Source organism: Bombina bombina, chromosome 6, assembly GCF_027579735.1.
Source record: "Bombina bombina isolate aBomBom1 chromosome 6, aBomBom1.pri, whole genome shotgun sequence".
NCBI lineage: Eukaryota > Metazoa > Chordata > Amphibia > Anura > Bombinatoridae > Bombina > Bombina bombina.
This window is the reverse complement of record NC_069504.1, coordinates 55,585,829-55,610,837: the sequence shown is the minus strand read 5'-3', so window position 1 is coordinate 55,610,837 and position 25,009 is coordinate 55,585,829. Positions and strand designations below refer to the sequence as shown.

At 38.8% G+C, this 25,009-nt stretch overlaps 1 protein-coding gene across 3 annotated transcripts in view; it reads right to left on the bottom strand.

Moving 5' to 3' along the window:
• The window catches only part of LOC128662593 (protein TASOR-like), a 68,462-nt gene extending 43,780 nt beyond the window's left edge, over window positions 1–24,682 (bottom strand). The window contains exons 1-3 of one of the 3 annotated variants that reach the window (XM_053716408.1): window positions 24,608–24,680; window positions 6,154–6,183; window positions 790–853 (exon numbers count right to left, since the gene is read on the bottom strand). The gene's annotated coding sequence lies outside the window, so the exon portion shown is untranslated. Of the gene's footprint in view, window positions 1–789; window positions 854–6,153; window positions 6,184–23,223; window positions 23,339–24,607 lie in introns of those variants that run through there. The other 2 variants (XM_053716409.1, XM_053716410.1) reach the window with 2 other exon arrangements.
• Between the last annotated feature and the right edge of the window lie 327 nt (window positions 24,683–25,009).

Genomic DNA, 25,009 nt, shown 5'->3' with positions numbered 1-25,009 from the left:
ACCCGAGACCTTGTAACACTAACGAGTCACTTGACACCAGGGAAGGAAAATGGCCAATTGGGCCCAATTTGGACATTTCCACTTAGGGGTGCACTCAGTTTTCTTGCCAATGGTTTAGACATTAATGGCTGTGTGTTGAGTTATTTTGAGGGGATAGCAACTTATATATATATATATATATATATAGAGCTAGGAAAGGGAGGGCACTCTCAGGATTTATACACACATCAAAGTTAGTTTATTGCTTATAACAACAACGTTAGAAAGTCATAAGGATAGGTCGATGTTTCGGCTTACACAGAAGCCTTCATCAAGACAGATGAACAACTCACAACGGCGACTAGCAGCCGCACACAACACCACCGGCAAAACAGAATCTGATTTTGCCAGTGGTGTTGTGTGCGGCTGCTAGTCGCCGTTGTGAGTTGTTCATCTGTCTTGATGAAGGCTTCTATGTAAGCCGAAACATCGACCTATCCTTATGACTTTCTAACGTTGTTGTTAATAAACAATAAACTAACTTTGATGTATATAAATCCTGAGAGTGCCCTCCCTTTCCTAGCTCTTATCTACAATCCATTGAGGATTGCACCCAGGTGCTTCATTATTAGTTGAAGCTGGAGCGCTGGAACACGTGCTAATTGGATATATATATATATATATATATATATATATATATATATATATATATATATATATATATATATATATATATATATATATATATATATATATATATATATATATATATATAATTAAAAATGAGAGAGAAAAATTTATATCCCTTACCTGGATTACACAACCTGGTAGCTAGTGTTCATTTAGCCTCTTCTAAGAGGCAGTGGTGCAGACCCTAAAAATAAATTAAACCAATTTTGAGGAGAATATAAGGAAGATAATTTATTCCTTATTTATAAAGAAAGGGAATTCAGCACTCTTTTAAATTTGAACACCATATATATTAATCAATCAATAAAACTGCAACAAAGGGTCTCTTTGTTACACTTTCCATAAAAAGTTTTCACACAAAAACTATCATGCATTGTCCCTAACTATGAAATGATACATTTAGGATACATTATATTACTTAGCACCTAAAGTAACAATCATATATGAGCTGTCTATACATTCATAGGTCTAAACATGGAGACCTGCATTGTAACGATGTGCATAAAAATACCAAAGATACAAAGCGTCAATTCAAAAATTAAAGATAGCCATAGTGAGCATGGAGTGATACGCATAAAACCAAGCAGAAACTCCGGTACATTCAACCGTGGTATACACCGCACTTAAAGGACCAGTCAACACAGTAGATTTGCATTATCAACAAATGCAAGATTACAAGACAATGCAATAGCACTTAGTCTGAACTTCAAATGAGTAGTAGATTTTTTTTCTGACAATTTTAAAAGTTATGTATTTTTCCACTCCCCCTGTACCATGTGACAGCCATCAGCCAATCACAAATGCATACACGTACCATGTGACAGCCATCAGCCATTCACAAATGCATACACACTTATTCTTGCACATGCTCAGTAGGAGCTGGTGACTCAAAAAGTTTAAATATAAAAAGACTGTGCGCATTTTGTTAATGGAAGTAAATTGGAAAGTTGTTTAAAATAGCATGCTCTATCTGAATAATCAAAGTTTAATTTTGATTGAGTGTCCCTTTAAGGTTAGGCTTGACTGTTTGGGAATAATCAGAGTCGATGTTGAAATGCTTACGTGACCAGGCGTCTATGAGGCGGCTCACACTTCCCTCCTGGGACTCCCTTTCATGGGAGCTCGTAAACAAACGAGTGATTGATTTTCTCTGTAGAGCCCTCCTCTTTCCTGACGTCACAAAGGTAGCAAGTTGGAATCTCCGATAATTCTCATCAAGCAAACAGAACTTGTATTCCAAGTGCAAAACTTTGTGGGAGGCAAACGCACACAGGGCCACCCTCTCCATCCATCAGGGGCCCTCTCCCATCATAGTTCCATGTTAGATTAGCTTCAGATCAATTGCGATATAGATTCACTCCAGCACCCAGACAAAACGGCACTAAGTCACCACGCTCTGTATCAACTTGGTATCCACAGCTCACAGGACATAAAGTTTAAATGCATCTGAGTTTGGCGATCAAGTGAATGTCCAGAATCACTGTATATTACAGCATGAATAAATAAGCCTTGTTGCCAACATCATATGTGTTTCATCCCTAAGGCAGACTCACACTGGGGCTTCATCAGGGCAGTAACTTCCTAAACTCACAACAGCCTTTTTAAACCTTAATTAGCCCAGCCTACTTTGTGCAGTTTCACCTAATGCCCTTAAAAGGTACATATCACAATAATTTATACATGCTAGAAAAGATATTTAAAGTCAAATAATCTATCAAACTTTCACAGAAAGGCAGGTGTACACCTCTCCTACATAGACACTTAAAGTTACAAAGTTAATCATATTTCATACAGTTATTTTTCACTAAAGGAGTGTTTTACAAGGACCCAACACTAAAGAAAACATGCATAGTCCACTTTATCATGAAGGCCTAGTGGAAATCTTGTCTTTAATACAAAGATCCACCTCGCTTCCTTCTGAAGTAGAATTTTGTCAACATCGCCCCCTCTATTGCCTACGTCACCCTTATCAATGGCAATGAATTTCAGAGAACCAGGGTCTCCACTCTCCTGAATGATGTTTTTTAAAATGTCTAGCAACATTGGTATCCCTTTTATAGAGTATGTCATCCCTGTGTTCCTGAATTCTATCCTTAAGGACACATTTTGTTTTCCCTACATAGAACCGAGGGCAGCCACAGTGTAACAAATATACCACCCCCACAGAGTCACAATTTGAGAAGTACCTGATATCATATTCTTTATTCCCATTGCCAGAGAACCTATGACTTTTCTCCATATACGGACAGTAGACACACTTTCCACATGGAAAGCTTCCCTTAATACCTCTATTTTTTCTAAGCCAATCAGCTGCAGAGGGACTTTTAACAGAATATGCCAATTCTTTTTCAGGGTCTCTTAACTTGTACCATTGGTCATTGTAGGTTGTAATAAATCTTATTTATCTTGTATTCTCTTTTTGCTTACACTTATATAGGAGGTCATCTCTACTACTATTCCTGGCTCTGATGTAAGCTCTGTTTACACATTTAGTTTTAGTTTTCTGTGACTATAGATACCCCCTCCTTTTTTATTTTAATGTCTAAGAAGGCTAATTCCTTTTCATCAACTTCACTAGTCAAAGAATATTTTTCTCATTAATGTTCAGTTTATCAATAAAGCTTAGACTACCATCCCACAGTAATAGGATGTCGTCCACATACCTTATCCATAATAAAACTGAAGACTCAAAAATATCACTATATAGATCAAAAATGTCATGCTCCCAAATGCAAACAAGCATAAGTGGGGGCACATACTGCCCCAATAGCTGTACTGTACCTCTCATCTGTCTATAAAACTTTCCATCAAAGGTTAAGATGTTATTTCGTAATATAAATTCCAAAAGTTCACAAATGAATTCTGTATGTTTCTCAAAGGATTGGCCCCTTGATTCTAAAAAGGACCTTATAGCCTCCAAACCCACATAATGTGGGATGGAGGAATAGAGCCCCTCTACATCAAGGGACACCATTAATGTATGTTCAGAGACCGTGAGACCATCAAGCTTTTTTAATAAATAACCGGTATCCTTCACATATGAAGGGAGGCTGGTGAGGAAGGGGCGCAGAAAGTAATCTACAAACTGAAATTTTTGATCTATATAGTGATATTTTTGAGTCTTCATTGTTATTATGGATAAGGTATGTGGACGACATCCTATTACTGTGGGATGGTAGTCATGAAGATCTACTAAGCTTTATTGATAAACTGAACATTAATGAGAAAAATATTCTTTTGACTAGTGAAGTTGATGAAAAGGATTTAGCCTTCTTAGACATTAAAATAAAAAAAGGAGGGGGTATCTATAGTCACGGAAAACTATAGGAAACGGAATGCCATTAATAGCATCTTGGAAGCAGATAGTGCCCACCCAATGTCTCTGATTAAAGGTATACATGTTGGCCAGTTCCTAAGGATGAAACAAAAGTGCTCATCACTCCATAAATTTGATAAACATGCAATATCTATGAAAGATAGATTTAATAAGAGAGGGTATTCAAAAAAATTTGCGTAAACAGAGCTTACATAAGAGCCAGGAATAGTAGTAGAGATGACCTCCTATATAAGAGTAAGCAAAAAGAGAATACAAGACAAATAAGATTTATTACAACCTACAATGACCAATGGTACAAGTTAAAAGAGACCCTGAAAAAGAATTGGCATATTCTACAACTAGATGAAAAAGTGAAAGAGGTAGTGGGAGATTATCCCCTCCTTACTGCTAAAAGGGCCCCAAACTTAAAAAATAGATTGGTAAGAAGTAGTTTTGTTAAAAGTCCCTCTGCAGCTGATTGGCTTAGAAAAAATAGGAGGTATTAAGGGAAGCTTTCCCTGTGGAAAGTGTGTCTACTGTATGTATATGGAGAAAAGTCATAGGTTCTCTGGCAATGGGAATAAAGAATATGATATCAGGTACTTCTCAAATTGTGACTGTGGGGGTGGTATATTTGTTACACTGTGGCTGCCCTCGGTTCTATGTAGGGAAAACAAAATGTGTCCTTAAGGATAGAATTCAGGAACACAGGGATGACATACTCTATAAAAGGGATACCATTGTTGCTAGACATTTTAAAAAACATCATGCAGGAGAGTGGAGACCCTGGTTCTCTGAAATTCATTGCCATTGATAAGGGAGACATAGGCAATAGAGGGGGCGATGTTGACAAAATTCTACTTCAGAAGGAAGCAAGGTGAATCTTTGTATTAAAGACAAGATTTCCACTAGGCCTTTATGATAAAGTGGACTATGCATGTTTTCTTTAGTGTTAGGTCCTTGTAAAACACTCCTTTAGTGAAAAATAACTGTATGAAATGTGATTAACTTTGTAACTTTAAGTGTCTATGTAGGAGAGGTGTACGCCTGCCTTTCTGTGAAAGTTTGATAGATTATTTGACTTTAAATATATTTTCTAGCATGTATAAATTATTGTGATATGTACCTTTAAGGGCATTAGGTGAAACTGCACAAAGTAGGCTGGGCTAATTAAGGTTTAAAAAGGCTGTTGTGAGTTTAAGTAGTTACTGCCCTGATGAAGCCCCAGTGTGAGTCTGCTTTAGGGATGAAACACATATGATGTTGGCAACAAGGCTTATTTATTCATGCTGTAATATACAGTGATTCTGGACATTCACTTGATCGCCAAACTCAGATGCATTTAAACTTTATGTCCTGTGAGCTGTGGATACCAAGTTGATACAGAGCGTGGTGACTTAGTGCCGTTTTGTCTGGGTGCTGGAGTGAATCTATATCGCAATTGATCTGAAGCTAATCTAACTTGGAACTATGATGGGAGAGGGCCCCTGATGGATGGAGAGGGTGGCCCTGTGTGCGTTTGCCTCCCACAAAGTTTTGCACTTGGAATACAAGTTTTGTTTGCTTCATGAGAATTATCAGAGATTCCAACTTGCTACCTTTGTGACGTCAGGAAAGAGGAGGGCTCTACAGAGAAAATCAATCACTCGTTTGTTTACGAGCTCCCATAAAAGGGAGTCCCAGGAGGGAAGTGTGAGCCGCCTCAGACGCCTGGTCACGTAAGCATTTCAACATCGACTCTGATTATTCCCAAACAGTCCAGTCTAACCTTAAGTGCGGTGTATACCACGGTTGAATGTACCGGAGCTTCTGCTTGGTTTTATGCATATCACTCCATGCTCACTATGGCTATCTTTACTATTTGAATTGACGCTTTGTATCTTTGGTATTTTTATGCACATCGTTACAATGCAGGTCTCCATGTTTAGACCTATGAATGTATAGACAGCTCATATATGATTGTTACTTTAGGTGCTAAGTAATATATTGTATCCTAAATGTATAATTTCATAGTTTTGTGTGAAAACTTTTTATGGAAAGTGTAACAAAGAGACCCTTCGTTGCAGTTTTATTGATTAATTAATAAATATATATGGTGTTCAAATTTAAAATAGTGCTGAATTCCCTTTCTTTTCTAAAGTCAGTTTATTATTTGACATGCAATTTACCTCTTCCTGCCCACAAATCCAGGTCTTTATCTGTTTTTCAAAAGCAGAGAGGGAAAATATAGAAGAATTATACGACAGCCACTTATGATATAATAACTGAGACACTTTAGTTAAACATTAAATTGACATTAATGAAATAGTAAAGTAAATTTCTCCAACATAGGTGTGTCCGGTCCACGGCGTCATCCTTACTTGTGGGATATTCTCTTCCCCAACAGGAAATGGCAAAGAGCCCAGCAAAGCTGGTCACATGATCCCTCCTAGGCTCCGCCTACCCCAGTCATTCTCTTTGCCGTTGTACAGGCAACATCTCCACGGAGATGGCTTAGAGTTTTTTAGTGTTTAACTGTAGTTTTTATTATTCAATCAAGAGTTTGTTATTTTAAAATAGTGCTGGTATGTACTATTTACTCAGAAACAGAAAAGAGATGAAGATTTCTGTTTGTATGAGGAAAATGATTTTAGCAACCGTTACTAAAATCCATGGCTGTTCCACACAGGACTGTTGAGAGGAATTAACTTCAGTTGGGGGAACAGTGAGCAGTCTCTTGCTGCTTGAGGTATGACACATTCTAACAAGACGATGTAATGCTGGAAGCTGTCATTTTCCCTATGGGATCCGGTAAGCCATGTTTATTAAGATTGTAAATAAGGGCTTCACAAGGGCTTATTAAGACTGTAGACTTTTTCTGGGCTAAATCGATTCATTATTAACACATATTTAGCCTTGAGGAATCATTTAATCTGGGTATTTTGATAAGTTTATATCGGCAGGCACTTTTTTAGACACCTTTCTCTTTAGGGGCTTTCCCAAATCATAGGCAGAGCCTCATTTTCTCGCCGGTGTTGCGCACTTGTTTTTGAGAGGCATGACATGCAGTCGCATGTGTGAGGAGCTCTGATACATAGAAAAGACTTTCTGAAGGCGTCATTTGGTATCGTATTCCCCTTTGGGCTTGGTTGGGTCTCAGCAAAGCAGACACCAGGGACTGTAAAGGGGTTAAAGTTAAGAACGGCTCCGGTTCCGTTATTTTAAGGGTTAAAGCTTCCAAATTTGGGGTGCAATACTTTTAAGGCTTTAAGACACTGTGGTGAAATTTTGGTGAATTTTGAACAATTCCTTCATATTTTTTCGCAATTGCAGTAATAAAGTGTGTTCAGTTTAAAATTTAAAGTGACAGTAACTGTTTTATTTTAAAACGTTTTTTGTACTTTGTTATCAAGTTTATGCCTGTTTAACATGTCTGAACTACCAGATAGACTGTGTTCTGAATGTGGGGAAGCCAGAGTTCCTTCTCATTTAAATAAATGTGATTTATGTGACAATGACAATGATGCCCAAGATGATTCCTCAAGTGAGGGGAGTAAGCATGGTACTGCATCATTCCCTCCTTCGTCTACACGAGTCTTGCCCACTCAGGAGGCCCCTAGTACATCTAGCGCGCCAATACTCCTTACTATGCAACAATTAACGGCTGTAATGGATAATTCTGTCAAAAACATTTTAGCCAAAATGCACACTTATCAGCGTAAGCGCGACTGCTCTGTTTTAGATACTGAAGAGCATGACGACGCTGATAATAATGGTTCTGAAGGGCCCCTAAACCAGTCTGATGGGGCCAGGGAGGTTTTGTCTGAGGGAGAAATTACTGATTCAGGGAACATTTCTCAACAAGCTGAACCTGATGTGATTACGTTTAAATTTAAGTTGGAACATCTCCGCATTCTGCTTAAGGAGGTATTATCCACTCTGGATGATTATGACAAGTTGGTCATCCCAGAGAAACTATGTAAAATGGACAAGTTCCTAGAGGTCCCGGGGCTCCCAGAAGCTTTTCCTATACCCAAGCGGGTGGCGGACATTGTAAATAAAGAATGGGAAAGGCCCGGTATTCCTTTCGTCCCTCCCCCCATATTTAAAAAATTGTTTCCTATGGTCGACCCCAGAAAGGACTTATGGCAGACAGTCCCCAAGGTCGAGGGAGCGGTTTCCACTTTAAACAAACGCACCACTATACCCATAGAAGATAGTTGTGCTTTCAAAGATCCTATGGATAAAAAATTAGAAGGTTTACTTAAAAAGATGTTTGTTCAGCAGGGTTACCTTCTACAACCAATTTCATGCATTGTCCCTGTCGCTACAGCCGCGTGTTTCTGGTTCGATGAGCTGGTAAAGGCGGTCGATAGTGATTCTCCTCCTTATGAGGAGATTATGGACAGAATCAATGCTCTCAAATTGGCTAATTCTTTCACCCTAGACGCCACTTTGCAATTGGCTAGGTTAGCGGCTAAGAATTCTGGGTTTGCTATTGTGGCGCGCAGAGCGCTTTGGTTGAAATCTTGGTCAGCTGATGCGTCTTCCAAGAACAAGCTACTTAACATTCCTTTCAAGGGGAAAACGCTGTTTGGCCCTGACTTGAAAGAGATTATCTCTGATATCACTGGGGGTAAGGGCCATGCCCTTCCTCAGGATCGGCCTTTCAAGGCCAAAAATAAACCTAATTTTCGTCCCTTTCGTAGAAACGGACCAGCCCAAAGTGCTACGTCCTCTAAGCAAGAGGGTAATACTTCTCAAGCCAAGCCAGCTTGGAGACCAATGCAAGGCTGGAACAAGGGAAAGCAGGCCGAGAAACCTGCCACTGCTACCAAGACAGCATGAAATGTTGGCCCCCGATCCGGGACCGGATCTGGTGGGGGGCAGACTCTCTCTCTTCGCTCGGGCTTGGGCAAGAGATGTTCTGGATCCTTGGGCGCTAGAAATAGTCTCCCAAGGTTATCTTCTGGAATTCAAGGGGCTTCCCCCAAGGGGGAGGTTCCACAGGTCTCAGTTGTCTTCAGACCACATAAAAAGACAGGCATTCTTACGTTGTGTAGAAGACCTGTTACAAATGGGAGTGATTCATCCTGTTCCATTAGGAGAACAAGGGATGGGGTTCTACTCCAATCTGTTCATAGTTCCCAAAAAAGAGGGAACGTTCAGACCAATCTTAGATCTCAAGATCTTAAACAAGTTTCTCAAGGTTCCATCGTTCAAAATGGAAACCATTCGAACAATTCTTCCTTCCATCCAGGAAGGTCAATTCATGACCACGGTGGATTTAAAGGATGCGTATCTACATATTCCTATCCACAAGGAACATCATCGGTTCCTAAGGTTCGCATTCCTGGACAAGCATTACCAGTTCGTGGCGCTTCCTTTCGGATTAGCCACTGCTCCAAGGATTTTCACAAAGGTACTAGGGTCCCTTCTAGCTGTGCTAAGACCAAGGGGCATTGCTGTAGTACCTTACTTGGACGACATTCTGATTCAAGCGTCGTCCCTTCCTCAAGCAAAGGCTCACACGGACATTGTCCTGGCCTTTCTCAGATCTCACGGATGGAAAGTGAACGTGGAAAAGAGTTCTCTATCTCCGTCAACAAGGGTTCCCTTCTTGGGGACAATAATAGACTCCTTAGAAATGAGGATTTTTCTGACAGAGGCCAGAAAAACAAAACTTCTAGACTCTTGTCGGATACTTCATTCCGTTCCTCTTCCTTCCATAGCGCAGTGCATGGAAGTGATAGGTTTGATGGTAGCGGCAATGGACATAGTTCCTTTTGCGCGCATTCATCTAAGACCATTACAACTGTGCATGCTCAGTCAGTGGAATGGGGACTATACAAACTTGTCTCCGAGGATACAAGTAAATCAGAGGACCAGAGACTCACTCCGTTGGTGGCTGTCCCTGGACAACCTGTCGCAAGGGATGACCTTCCGCAGACCAGAGTGGGTCATTGTCACGACCGACGCCAGTCTGATGGGCTGGGGCGCGGTCTGGGGATCCCTGAAAGCTCAGGGTCTTTGGTCTCGGGAAGAATCTCTTCTACCGATAAATATTCTGGAACTGAGAGCGATATTCAATGCTCTCAAGGCTTGGCCTCAGCTAGCGAGGGCCAAGTTCATACGGTTTCAATCAGACAACATGACAACTGTTGCGTACATCAACCATCAGGGGGGAACAAGGAGTTCCCTGGCGATGGAAGAAGTGACCAAAATCATTCTATGGGCGGAGTCTCACTCCTGCCACCTGTCTGCTATCCACATCCCAGGAGTGGAAAATTGGGAAGCGGATTTTCTGAGTCGTCAGACATTGCATCCGGGGGAGTGGGAACTCCATCCGGAAATCTTTGCCCAAGTCACTCAACTGTGGGGCATTCCAGACATGGATCTGATGGCCTCTCGTCAGAACTTCAAAGTTCCTTGCTACGGGTCCAGATCCAGGGATCCCAAGGCGGCTCTAGTGGATGCACTAGTAGCACCTTGGACCTTCAAACTAGCTTATGTATTCCCGCCGTTTCCTCTCATCCCCAGGCTGGTAGCCAGGATCAATCAGGAAAGGGCGTCGGTGATCTTGATAGCTCCTGCGTGGCCACGCAGGACTTGGTATGCAGATCTGGTGAATATGTCATCGGCTCCACCATGGAAGCTACCTTTGAGACGTGACCTTCTTGTTCAAGGTCCGTTCGAACATCCGAATCTGGTCTCACTCCAGCTGACTGCTTGGAGATTGAACGCTTGATCTTATCGAAGCGAGGGTTCTCAGATTCTGTTATCGATACTCTTGTTCAGGCCAGAAAGCCTGTAACTAGAAAGATTTACCACAAAATTTGGAAAAAATATATCTGTTGGTGTGAATCTAAAGGATTCCCTTGGGACAAGGTTAAGATTCCTAAGATTCTATCCTTCCTTCAAGAAGGATTGGAAAAAGGATTATCTGCAAGTTCCCTGAAGGGACAGATTTCTGCCTTGTCTGTGTTACTTCATAAAAAGCTGGCAGCTGTGCCAGATGTTCAAGCCTTTGTTCAGGCTCTGGTTAGAATCAAGCCTGTTTACAAACCTTTGACTCCTCCTTGGAGTCTCAACTTAGTTCTTTCAGTTCTTCAGGGGGTTCCGTTTGAACCCTTACATTCCGTTGATATTAATTTATTATCTTGGAAAGTTTTGTTTTTGGTTGCAATTTCTTCTGCTAGAAGAGTTTCAGAATTATCTGCTCTGCAGTGTTCTCCTCCTTATCTGGTGTTCCATGCAGATAAGGTGGTTTTACGTACTAAACCTGGTTTTCTTCCAAAAGTTGTTTCTAACAAAAACATTAACCAGGAGATTATCGTACCTTCTCTGTGTCCGAAACCAGTTTCGAAGAAGGAACGTTTGTTGCACAATTTGGATGTTGTTCGCGCTCTAAAATTCTATTTAGATGCTACAAAGGATTTTAGACAAACATCTTCCTTGTTTGTTGTTTATTCCGGTAAAAGGAGAGGTCAAAAAGCAACTTCTACCTCTCTCTCTTTTTGGATTAAAAGCATCATCAGATTGGCTTACGAGACTGCCGGACGGCAGCCTCCCGAAAGAATCACAGCTCATTCCACTAGGGCTGTGGCTTCCACATGGGCCTTCAAGAACGAGGCTTCTGTTGATCAGATATGTAGGGCAGCGACTTGGTCTTCACTGCACACTTTTACCAAATTTTACAAGTTTGATACTTTTGCTTCTTCTGAGGCTATTTTTGGGAGAAAGGTTTTGCAAGCCGTGGTGCCTTCCATCTAGGTGACCTGATTTGCTCCCTCCCATCATCCGTGTCCTAAAGCTTTGGTATTGGTTCCCACAAGTAAGGATGACGCCGTGGACCGGACACACCTATGTTGGAGAAAACAGAATTTATGTTTACCTGATAAATTACTTTCTCCAACGGTGTGTCCGGTCCACGGCCCGCCCTGGTTTTTTAATCAGGTCTGATAATTTATTTTCTTTAACTACAGTCACCACGGTTTCATATGGTTTCTCCTATGCAAATATTCCTCCTTAACGTCGGTCGAATGACTGGGGTAGGCGGAGCCTAGGAGGGATCATGTGACCAGCTTTGCTGGGCTCTTTGCCATTTCCTGTTGGGGAAGAGAATATCCCACAAGTAAGGATGACGCCGTGGACCGGACACACCGTTGGAGAAAGTAATTTATCAGGTAAACATAAATTCTGTTTTCTTTCATTCACAATACTTTTTTTTTCTCTTTTTTTTTTAATTCTTTTATTTAAAAAGCGGCAGGGTACACAAAGCAAAAAGGAGGAGAGAACACAGAATATTATAACTAGACATATATAATTATTAACCTAAATAATCCATGGCATCTTGATATCTGTGTTAAGACTAATATTTTGTGCACTCTGTCTAATTTTCTTTAATATTTCCATACCTCAGGAAAACAGAATAAAACAAACAAAAAAAAGGGATTTTTCCCCCCCTCTCTCCTTCAATAACCCGGTCTATAGATCCTGCCATATTCCAAGAAGGACTAAATCTGTTTTTCTAAATGGAATTATAGAATGTTCTACCTTAGTGATTTAATAAAAATTTACCATTTTCCAAAAAAAGACCATACTTGTGGTTCTAAGATGGTATTTGTGTCTCTCTGTTGAATAATGCATTGTTTTTTGATAAAACTCATTTCTGTAAATTTAGGTATTGCCTTATCTTTCCATTTGTGGAAGATGAGAATTGTTATACATAAAATGAAAGAGTTAATAAGCTTGTTATTAGACAAGTCTATATTATAGGAGGTGAGGACTATGTTTTGCTTGGAAAAAGTAAAAGGAGATATCTTTAAAGGGACGTTATATACTCATTTTTTTCTTTGCATAAATGTTTTGTAGATGATCTATTTATATAGCCCATAAAGTTTTTTTGTTTTTTTTAAATGTTTAGTTTTGCTTATTTTTAAATAACATTGCTCTGATTTTCATACTCCTAACCAAGCCCCAAAGTTTTATGAGAATACTATCAGCTACCTACTTTAGCTTGCTGCTGTTTGTGTAGAGGGTCTTTTCATATGCAAAAGAAGGGGGAGGGGGAGTGTCTTATTTCCCACTTGCAGTGGGCTTTCTAGCTACCTTTTCAACAGAGCTAAACTGAGAGCTTCTAAGTAAGTTTTAAAACAGTTTTATACTGGATTTTTATATCCGTATCTGTGCATCTTATTCTTTATAGTAGTGTCTATTATATGAAGTTATATGAAAATGTGTATACTGTCCCTTTAAGACCGTATAGATCCAGTATTCTAATTTTAACCACAGTTGTTTTATCTTAGGGCAATCCCACAGCATATGCATTAAATCAGCGCCTAATAAATGATATTTAGTGCATTTGTTAAAATCTAAATTGCATCATTAATGTCCCTTATGTGGAGTGTAATAAGTTAGTTATATACAAAAGCCCCATGCAAGACCATTTTTTAAAACACTTTCGTATGAATTCCTGGAGTAAATTCAGGGTTCCCCGTGGTAATCTAGTGATTAGAGATTGCATAAGTAAGACCCATTTTTGCACATATCTTATGCCAAGGTAACAATAGATTATAAATTGAGCTTAATTTTTTAACTGATCTAGGAATAGTCTTACGATTACAGTGAAGAATGGCTATAGGTGAATATGGGTATAAAACATTTTCTTAGAGTTCTAACTGAGAAAAATAATTAGAATTCCCAAGCCAGCCTATAACAAATTTTGCCAAAGAAATTAAACTATATAATTCCAGATCAGGAAGTGCCAGACCACCATGCTCTTTTCCCAAAAATAATCCGTTCAAAGCAATTCTAGGTCTTTTTCTTTGCCATATAAAAGTATAATAATGATTAAAAAAAAAAGATCTTCGCAAATTTTATTTATAGGGATATTCTGGATTACATAAAGATTCTTGGGAAGAGAGATAATTTTGAACATGGCAACCGTTCCTGAAATATTTAAGGGAAGGTTATGCCAAAGCTGCAGATCTTAGAGAGTATTTTTGTGATGTTCAAACTATACCAAGTGCACGGATCTCGCGAGATATTAATACCAAGATATGTAAATGTGATCTTCCTTGCACAAAAAAAAAAAAAAAAATCTGATTTCACTGTATTTACTTTTTAACCAAAGAACAAACTAAATATTTCAATCTCTTGTAGAAGTTGCGGGATATTCCTCAAAAGAAATGTAAATTAAGAGGTAGTCTGCATAAAGGGCGACCTTGATTTCTCTTTTACTAATCTTAATACCTTCAATTCTCTGACGGATAGCTATAGCTAAAGGTTCTATGGCTATAATAAATAAGAGAGGTGAGAGCGGGCAGCCCTGCCTAGTCCCTTGTTTTAAGGTTATGTTCTTTGTTAATTGACCATTAATTAACAGAGATGTTTTAGAAATGTTATAAATATTCTTCACAAAATGCAAAAAAATCCCTTGCAGGCCAAATCTTTTTAAAGAAAAAAATATGTGATCATGCTGCACCTTCTCTGCATCCAACAAAACAACGACTATATCTTTAGTCAATTTGAATTTAGTTGAAGATATTGGTTCTTTTGACTGAAGATAATCTATTGTAAGAAATAGTTCTCTGATCTTAGCAGAATCAGTTCTGCCTTTGAGAAAGCCAACCTGATCTGAATTATTTGATTTTAAGGGTTCTGCAGTCTATTAGCAAAAATAGTAGTTAAGATTTTATAATCAGTTTAATAAGGCTATTGGCCTATAAGAACCCATTTCAAGAGGATCCTTGCCTTTTTTTTTTTTTTTTTAAGATCAAGGTAGTCCAAGATGAAGAGAAGGGGTCCGAACACAGTGATTTATTTATTAAATAGTGATTGAAAAGATTTTTAAGATATGGAATAATATTGGATTTCAACTTTTTATAAAATTCATTAGGAAGCACATCTGGGCCCAGAGTTTTATGTAGAGATAGAGTCTATATTATCCAAGATTTCTTTGTCGGTAATGGGAGCATTAATCAAAGATGATAAGTGTTCTGAGCAATTCGGAACTACTACTATCCCAAAATTTTGCTTTACGATCTAAGTCAGGTTCTTTATATGAGTATAAATCAGAATAATAGGAAGAAAAGGATGAGAAGATCGCTTTTGAACTTTTGTGAATGTTACCATTTGATTGAATCGCTTCAATGGCCGGAGAACAAAATACATTTTTATACATGTTTAAGGGAGACGTCCCATTATTTTACATTGTATCGTTTTAGAATCTAGACACCTCTGTTTTTAATAGTACAATAAATTGCTACTTGGAATTTTCCATTTGTTACTATATTTTTGCCTCTGTCTCTGTTCTGATATATATATATATATATATATATATATATATATATATATATATATATATATATATATATATATATATATATATATATATATTTTTTTTTTTTTTTTTAATCCATTTATACATTGATAATATATCACTATTTCACGTTTATCCACACATCACTTAGATACACCCTTGCTTTGAGCGCTTAACTTTATTTTTTACATTGCTTTTGCTACATTGTATTCTTGGAGGGGAATTCACTAGTTAAGCTGGGTACAGTCCTTTAGCGCCTACTATTCTCTTTTCTCTAGATAAAACTGTTTGGGACAATTGTGAAGGAGGCTGTGGCATTGCCTGAACATCATCCACATGAGAGAATGGTGGCTCAGAATCAGTCTGTCTTTGTATATGAAAAGTTCTTTCAATACAAGACTCACAAAAAGGCAAAGGGGGTTAAACTTGGGCATACAAGCAAAGTTTGCACTCTGTAACCGGCATAGACTAAGTCCATCTTGCAATAAAACACAAAAAAATTTTAAATTTAAAACATTTCTTTTTTAATATATTTTAAAAACGGAACTGTCTCTTTAAGGCTCTTGATTGAGAAAAGGCAACAGACAGCAGTAAGGAAATACCCAGACAAACCCTTATTGGCAAATTTCACAGATTTTATTTTATACAATCTCTGCACCCTCTACACCACAGTGCTAAGCTGCGGTGCCTACCTGATCCTCACTGCCACCGGAGCGACTCACAAATGATCCTAATGAGGGAGCGAGACACAGAAGCCTCTATATGAACCGCAAGGTCCCTATTAAGAAAAAAAGCCGGTACCATTCAAAATAGTAACTGCTAAAAGCAAATTAACAGACTAAGCCAGGGCTCAACAAACCCGGGAGCCTGGGAGCCACTGGCTCCTAGAATTTTACCCCTGGCTCCTAACTTTTTGGGTTATTCTCCATATATCTATATACAAATCCAACTGTCTGGCTCCTAAAAATATGCCTGGCTCCTAATTTTTGAACATATTTGTCAAGCACTGGACTAAGCCACCAATAAAAGATGAAACCACCTACTGAATAAACCCTTATGCAGAATAGTGTAACGCTCTCTTAACTAGGACTCTGATGTCCTATAGTCGTTCACACAGTGTAATGCTCGTGGGATAAACCTCTATCAGACCGAACTCAGCCAGTAGTCTTGTTATCCTGGCGTCGAGCCGAAATGATAGCGAATATCCCAGAGCAGAGAAAGTCAATGAGATGAGGAAGATGGCACTCACCACAGGCAGGACAGATTCCCAGAGGCAACAGTAGAGCAGTCCAGTGATAAAGCACTAGAATGGTCAGGCAGGGATTGGCAACAGTAAATAATCCAGCAGATTAAGGGTTAAGACAGGTAGAGTAGTCAGCAGACAGGTAGGTTCAGCAACAGTGATCAGTCCAGCAGTTTAAGGGTTAAGGCAGGTAGAGTAGTCAGTAAACAGGCAGGTTCAACAACAATGGTATTTAGGTACATAGAACGATCTGTCACACCCAGGAGCACACAGAGTAACACCTATACTTGGGCAGTGACAGATCGTTAGTGCAGGATTTAAATAGGTGCAGGATTCGCGCCAGTGACCTCCTACCGGCATCAGGAGCATGCGGCGATAACGTCAGCGCCGCACGCATCCTGAGCCGACACTGCCCCTGGCAACGAGCAGGAAGGAGACGCCTGAGCCGACACTGTCCCTGGCAATGAACAGGAAGGAGACGCTGCGCCCCTAGCAATGGCTAGAGCGGTGCGGCATAGCCTCCTCCTCAAGGGTTCCCTCAGGGAACCAGAGTTGGCCTCACAGGATGAGCAGAATGGAATTTGGAGACCAGAGATGGAGCATGCACATCATGGGCAGGAACCCAGGAACAATCTGCCAGGGAGTAATCCTTCCAATGTATCAGGTATTGCAGTTGTCTGTATTTGGAGTCCAGGATCTTAGCTACCTCGTATTCGGGGTCACCACGGACCAGGAGTGGAGGAGGAGGAGCTTGGAGCTGGGAATATCTATTCTTGATGTAAGGTTTAAGTAGAGAGATGTGGAAGACTGGATGTATGCGTAGGGTTTTTGGCAAGGCCACTTTGTAGGCAACAGGAGACAGTTTTTTCAGGACCTTGTAAGGGCTGATAAACGTAGGCCCCAATTTGTGACAGGGTTGAAGTAGACGCATGTGTCGAGTAGATATCCAAACACGCTCACCCACTGGGATGGCACGTACAGAAGTCATATGATGATCAGCAAACTTTTTATATCTAGAGACAGCTGAACGTAGCTGAGAGCGAATACGTTGCCATTGAGTGGTGAGTACAGTGACGTGCTGGTCTGCGGCAGGGACCCCAGTGGACTGAGATGAAAGAGGGAACACACAAGGTTGATACCCTGCTGCGGCTTGAAATGGAAAACATTGAAGAGAAAAGTGCCAATGAGTGTTTCTTGCCAGCTCAGCTAGGGGTAGCAACTCAGACCAGTTGGTATGGCTAGCATTGACAAAGGCTCTAAGGTAGGCTTCAAGATCCTGGTTTGCTCTCTCAGTCCATTGGTCTGTGGATGGTAGCCAGAGGACAAGGAAACAGTGGTTCCAATCAATTTACAAAAGGCTCTCCAAAAGGCAGAGATAAACTGTAAACCTCTGTCGGAAACAAAATTCACAGGAATGCCATGAAGTCGTACCACATGCAAGAGAAAAAGGGATGATAACTCTTGAGCAGAAGGTAGTTTGGTTAGTGGTACAAAGTGAGCCAGCCTGGAAAAGCAGTCCACCACAACCCAGATAACTGTATGGTGGTCAGAAGGAGGAAGATCCACAATGAAGTCCATTGTTATGTGTGCCCATGGTTGTTTGGGAATGGACTATGGTTGGAGCAAGCCAGGAGGCAAAGATCTGGGAGACTTGTTGGCAGCACAAGTTGTGCAAGCTTTGACATAATCCTGAGCATCAGACTTCATAGTAGGCCACCAAACATGTTGGGAAAGACGCTTGAAAGTCCTAGTGGAACCGGGATGTCCTGAGAGTTTGCCATCATGAGTCCAGGTTAGCACAGGGATACGTAGGATTAGGGGTACAAAGAGGATATCTGAGGATATGGGAGCTCCAGGAGGTTTACTAGACTGAGCACGTTGCAATCTTTGCAGAAGGGTGGTATTGAGTTGAGCAACCACACAGGAGGGAGGTATGATATGTTCAATAGGAGCTTCTGAGGAATCACTTGAATGAGGGAACCGACGAGAAAGGGCATCCGCCTTCTTGTTCTTGGTCCCAGGAAGATAAGAGACCACAAAGTTAAAACGAGAAAAGAACAAGGCCCACCTGGCCTCTCGAGGATTGAGTCAATGAGCAGTCTCTAGGTAAGTCAAATTCTTGTGGTCAGTGAGAATCTGAATAGGGTTGGCGGTGCCCTCTAACCAATGAGGCCATTCAGTCAAGGCCATCTTAATGGCTAAGAGTTCACGATTACCCACATCATATTTCCTCTCAGCAGGAGTAAAGCATTTAGAGAAAAAGGCTACAGGGTGTGACTTGGAAGTCAAAGGGTCCCTTTGGGTGAGAACTGCTCCAGCCCTACGGGGCAGAGGAATGACTTTAGCAAGGCAGGAGTGGAAACAGGAGGTACCCCAGGAGGCCAGTTGTCCCTCAACCCAGTCGAACTGTGGATTGTGTACCCGAAGCCAAAGAAGACCAAGGATGACAGGCTGGGCTGGGGAATGAATGACCTCAAACTGCAGCAGTGTGGAGGACTCCCACAGTCAGGGTCAGGGATTCTGACTCAAAATGGATCACGCCCGAACCAAGGTGGGTGCCATCCAGGGTAGTTATTTTGAAACAATGTCTTTTCTGCAGAAGAGGCAAACCAGCTTGAATCATGAAACGGTGATCCAGGAAATTTCCAGTTTCTCCTGAATCAATGAAGGCTTGAGTGTGGACAGTATTCTGAAGGAAGGTAAGGGTAACAGGTACCAGGATCAGAGAGGAGTGAGGGGATTTAGTTGAGACCATGCTTAGAGGTACCCCAGTGTTATCCTCTAAGCATTGGCTTTTCCCAGCCGAACGTCACAGTCCTTTAGTTGGTGGGTGTTAGATCCACAATAAAAACATAGTCTTAGTCTCCTTCTTCTCTGCCTTTCAGACTCTGAGGGTTTGAAGGATGAGAGATCCATGGGTTCCTCTACTGAGGTAACTGGAGCTGCTGACGGGGTAGCGGGTGCTGCCGAAACTGGGCGAAAAGGAGGATGGGTGGGAAGGACAAAATGTATCATATAACATGAAACTGAAATAATTTAAGCATTGCAGGATTTTTGGTAACTAGATTCCCTATTGTATTACTATCAAACAATAAAATTAAAATATGTACGCTGTGTATACAGAACATGAGATTACAGAGAAAGCAAACATTAGTAACTGTATTCAAAATAAATATTTTAAAATTGTTTGATCAGCTGGTTAGTAAAATCTTCATTGTTTTGCAGTTCAGGAATGCACCCTTTCAGAACACTTAAGCATGGTTTACTTTGTCCCCTTTTCCGTGGCCAGTTAGACAGATCTAAATAAGCTGATGCAAATATCAGTCAATGAGTAGCATGTAGAAGGGTCAAGGTACTGAATTTCATAGAATACACTCCAGTCTCTACAAGCGGAGTGGAAAAATTATGATTTCAAATCAACATTTAAAGGGATATGAAACCCCAAAATTTTATTTTGTGATTCAGACAGAGCATTTAATTTTAAAAAAGTTTCCAAATCTGAATCATGAATGGAAAAAACATTTCATGTCCCTTTTCATTACAAAGTTTTTTTAATTGTTCAAATTAATCCTTTAAGGGGAATTCAGTTTTGAGTTTAATGTCCCTTTAAAAGTCTAATATACAGAGCTTCCGTTCCAACTAAACAACTTTTAAATAAGAAAAAACAAAACGTTAACAGATCATCATGATGACATAGTTTAGAAATGCACAAATCAAATACACCCCATTATATACAGACTACAATATTTTGTCACATCACAAAATTAATAAGGTTTCCTAATTTTACATTTAAAAAAATTCTGCAGATCACTATCAAAATGCATTAGTTCATCTGTATTATGTGAAAAAAAAAACAATAAGATAATATTGTTTTTAATTTTTAATTCAATGCGAATTTTGCCCCCCAAAAATAAATAAATAAAGAACAAATAGCTATTTTTTTTTAAATATCTTCTTTACATGTATTTAATCACAAACTATTATTCTCTAGTTTGTATATCACTGAGAAACTAGAAATACATCATTGCACAATTTAAATGTATTTTATTTCAGGGAGTGGCTGCAATCTACGTGGAAAGCAGGTTCTTTGACGTATAGAAGTATTGAGTAATCAGTAAAGGAAATATGGTTATATGATACTACAAGTATTTTAATTAATCTCAAAGGGAATTATAAGAACAATTAGATTAACTGAGAAAGCATACACATTTTTGAAAGGGATACTGACATATGAGCAAATAATTATATATATATATATATATATATATATATATATATATATATATATATATATATATATATAAAAAAATAAAAATAAATAAATAAAAAGTAGAAGAAGAAAAGGGGTCTTTTTCTGAGTGTTCCCCTAAAAATGGAGCTTGTTTTAGCAAATGTTTTACAGACAATGAAGGTCATCTTAAAACTCCAAATATATTATCTATTATAAATACAATAAATATTACTTCTGGTTCCAAATTTGTTTCATTTTTTTTTTATTAAACAAGTACTATGTCTGGTGGTGGAAAACACAATAATAAGTGTAAATGCTGAATATTGAAGAGAAAAAAATAAATAAAAAAAGAATAGACAAACAAGAAAGAAAGTAGCCATTACTAACAACACACATGGCTAGATGACAAGTCAAGTGTTATCAGTTGGCACAGACCTTGCACAATCTTTGATAATATATCACAAGTCATTGGCTAAAAATGTGCCTATAATAGCTGGTCCCATACTTATAATGGGAGGCAGTGTCCTCCCAATGACATATTTAAAGGAAGTGTCAACAACTTGAGATTTTTATATAAAATATTTAGTTGTGCATAAAGAAACAACTTTACAATATAGTTTCATTGTTTTTCCCCCTTTTTGTGTAATTTAGCTATGAAAATGGAGGAATTTCTAATTTTCAGAATTTAAAATGCACCCTGCTGACCTCTCTCAAGGCTAAATCTGCTACATATATTTATCTAATTGGCTTGATCAGGTAACAACTGCAAAACAATTCACTTTATTCTAACTTTATGACAGTGGCTAATCTTGTTGTTTGCAGACTAATGCCCTGATTGGCTCATCCAAATAAGGCAAATGGTGGGTGGAGTTTGGCTATTGAAAAATAATTGCAGTAAAAAGGATGTTCATTTGTTTTAAAAACATTAGACTAAGCTGATATGTTATTATATAGCAACACAACAGAAATGTTTTGTAATTACAAGGTGTTAACTGTCCATTTAAGGCACACCACCCAGCTGATTTTATGGACCACCCAGCTAAAATCCACTAATATTACATATTTTAATCATTTGTGCACAAATTATCATTAAATAAATGTATGTTAAATTATGCAATGTATTTGTTGTTTGTAGCATAAGCAAAATTTATCAACAGAAATTTATATAATTTGTTGTTTAGCCATTTTATTTGTATTCAGTGGTCATTACTGTAATGGATTTTACCACTTTAAAAAGTTTTACCTTGCACAAGGCACAGAACATGGGTGTCCATTGTCATCCCAGCTACTGAACTTGTTTTCTTACACTTTATACTAGGGCTTAACAAATATCAGGAGCCATGCCTCAGAATGCCATGTACAGCTCTTTAGGGGATACTAAACCCAAATTTTTTCTTTCATGATTCAGATAGAGCATGCAATTTTAAGCAAATTTTTATTTACTCCTACTATCAATTTTTCTTTGTTCTCTTGCTATCTTTATTTGAAAAAGGCAGGAATCTAAGCTGGCCCATTTTTGGTTCAGCGCCTGGGTAGCGCTTGCTGATTGGTGGCTAAATGTACCCACCAATCAGCAAGTGCTACCCAGAGATCTGAACCAAAAATGGGCCGGCTCCTAAGCTTATATTCCTGCTTTTTAAATAAAGATAGCAAGTGAATAAAGAAAAATGGATAACATGTGTAAATTAGAAAGTTACTTAAAATGACATGCTCTATCGGAATCATGAAATAAAAAAAATTAGGTATAGTATCCCTTTAATTTTAGCTGAATGACTTGTGGTAGAAATCTAAATTCAGGAAAATTCCAAAGTATCTATCTAAGAAGTAACTAGATTTCTGAAGGCATTTTCATTCCAGTTTGTTGGTCCTTGAACATGATAAAGTTGAAGCACAAACTGACTGTCTTCTTTGAAGAGGTTTCTGAAATTTTCATTGACTGAAGTAGTCTGTCCAGATCAACAACTGTTGATTATATTTTATGGATAGGTTTTTCAGTCTATACATTTGACTTTTAATAGCAATGAAAAACAGCAAGCCAATACATTTAAAATCAAATTCTGCAGAAGAATTACATTGCAAAAAAGTGACTATTTGTATTTTTTTATTTAAAATTGCCTGATACAAAAGGTATCAAATTATTGTGGTCATTTTCGGGGGTTTTCCTTTCCTATTTATTACATGACAGAAGTCTGTATGGGATTTCTAGCATTTGGAGATTGAGTTTTTAAGTCTTCAGTTTGTAAACAATTCCTATTTAGTAAAACTGAAAAAGCTTAGAAAGAAATGTGATCTTTTATCTGCCCGAGAGGGCTACAATAACCTTTATGATACCTGAGGGGTACATCCCAAATGCCCCATATAGATTAAGTTGAAACATACAGGTCAACCCATAATGTTAGTACTCACTTAAATCAATAAGTAGCTGTGATGGAGTCCTGGAGAGCTGAAATAGAGGAACTGACCTGCTACATCGGACTATGTGGTGTGTTTTCAACTCATTCAGACATCTTATTAGCTGCTTATGCTTCTCTCCAAGCTTAATTTCTGCCACTTGCACAGTACAGTGAGCTGCACCATCTGCATGTTATGAAAGCACTGTAGAAAATCAGCAATTTCTATCCTCACCCTCAGACAAATTTACTTAGTTCAAGAGCATAACTAGGGAGGCTCAAAACTGAACATGTTTAGAGCGCTATATGAAACAATGTCTTTAACAAGATTATACATTGTTGATCACTAGCGAGCAATGGGTTGCTATATAGTGCTCGATACTTGCACACTTACTAAGCTTACATAGGTATGCTGTTCAGCAAAAAAAAAAAAAAAAGAATACTAAAAGAACAAAGTTAATTGGAAATTTTATTTAAATTGCATGCTGTATCTCAATTGTAAAAGTTTAATTTAGGTTTTTATGTATTTTAATACCCTGTATGTGGTATTGTCAAAGCAAAAGACGTTAACCTATTTAATGTACTGCTGCATGTGTTTTACAGGCAATTTGGGGGTTAAATTACTGCTATGCAACAAACTAAAAACACTAATTTAACCCATTGATTGTCTATGGGCTCATTCTAAGTAATCAAAGAGCTAACTGACTGCTGTGTAGTTTCAAGTGACAGCTAGTAGTAGAAACATAAACAAAACTGTTCTATGTATTACATGGTGCAGTTGAAAAGCTAAAGGGATATAAAACACAAATTTTCTCTTTCATGATTCAGATAGAGCATGCAATTTTAATCAACTTTCTGATTTACTATTATACATTTTTCTTTGTCTGAACATTACAGAATAATATGTAAAAGATGTATCATTAATGCAATCTTATTATTTGACCTGCATTAAACAAATGTAACCCAGCTATCTGTGCACATGTGCTGTACTACAGATACATATGTATCACCCCATATTACATTGCTGATAGACAATTGTTACAAAAAAAGACATCATTATATAGCTACAATTACGCAAATGATAAAAGTATCAGTTATCTGCTACATTGTAATTATTTGACATACGCAAAAATATACTTACAAACGGAGCAGTGCTCTCCATACAGGAAAGCCCCTCCCCGGAAGATGTCACACACACACTGTCCAGCACCTGGGATGCAGCCAGTGTGTTTATTTCGCAACATTTGTGCAAGGGGTCAAAGCACAAAGCCCCCCATAACCATGCAGCAACATTAATATCAGTGGTTACTTTGTCCCTTCCCCTAACATGACTAGAATATTCAGATATAAAGTGCTAGTAGCCATTTCTGGTAACTAAAGGGGTTAATAAATCCGGCTCTCCTAAAGCGATGTGATCCCTTGTAACTGTAAAATGCCGCCACATTATTTCACTTACTGTTTTTCTGGCGTATAAAGATCACAGGAACCAGAAGATGTCTGACGCCCAACAGCCACAGTCTGCGAGGTTGTGACCACCGGAAGTGATTTTTTCAAAAGCCATGACAGAGAGTAGAAAAGAAAAAAAAAAAGAGAAAGCGAAAACTAACCCGGAAGCGGAAGTGTTGTTTAGAAGCGATGCTGGGAGTTAAACGCCCACACTTACCATAACGCCTACACATGACGCGCTTCCGGTCACATTGTGTCTTGTGAAATTACATTTCTCTCATCCCTGTGCTGTTATGTAACCATGCGATTAACGTTATTGGATTAGACGACCGTTCTTTTAAAACAATAAAACATTGGGGACACACGTCAAATTCCACTAAAATACTTATATTTTTTTATATCAGCAATATAA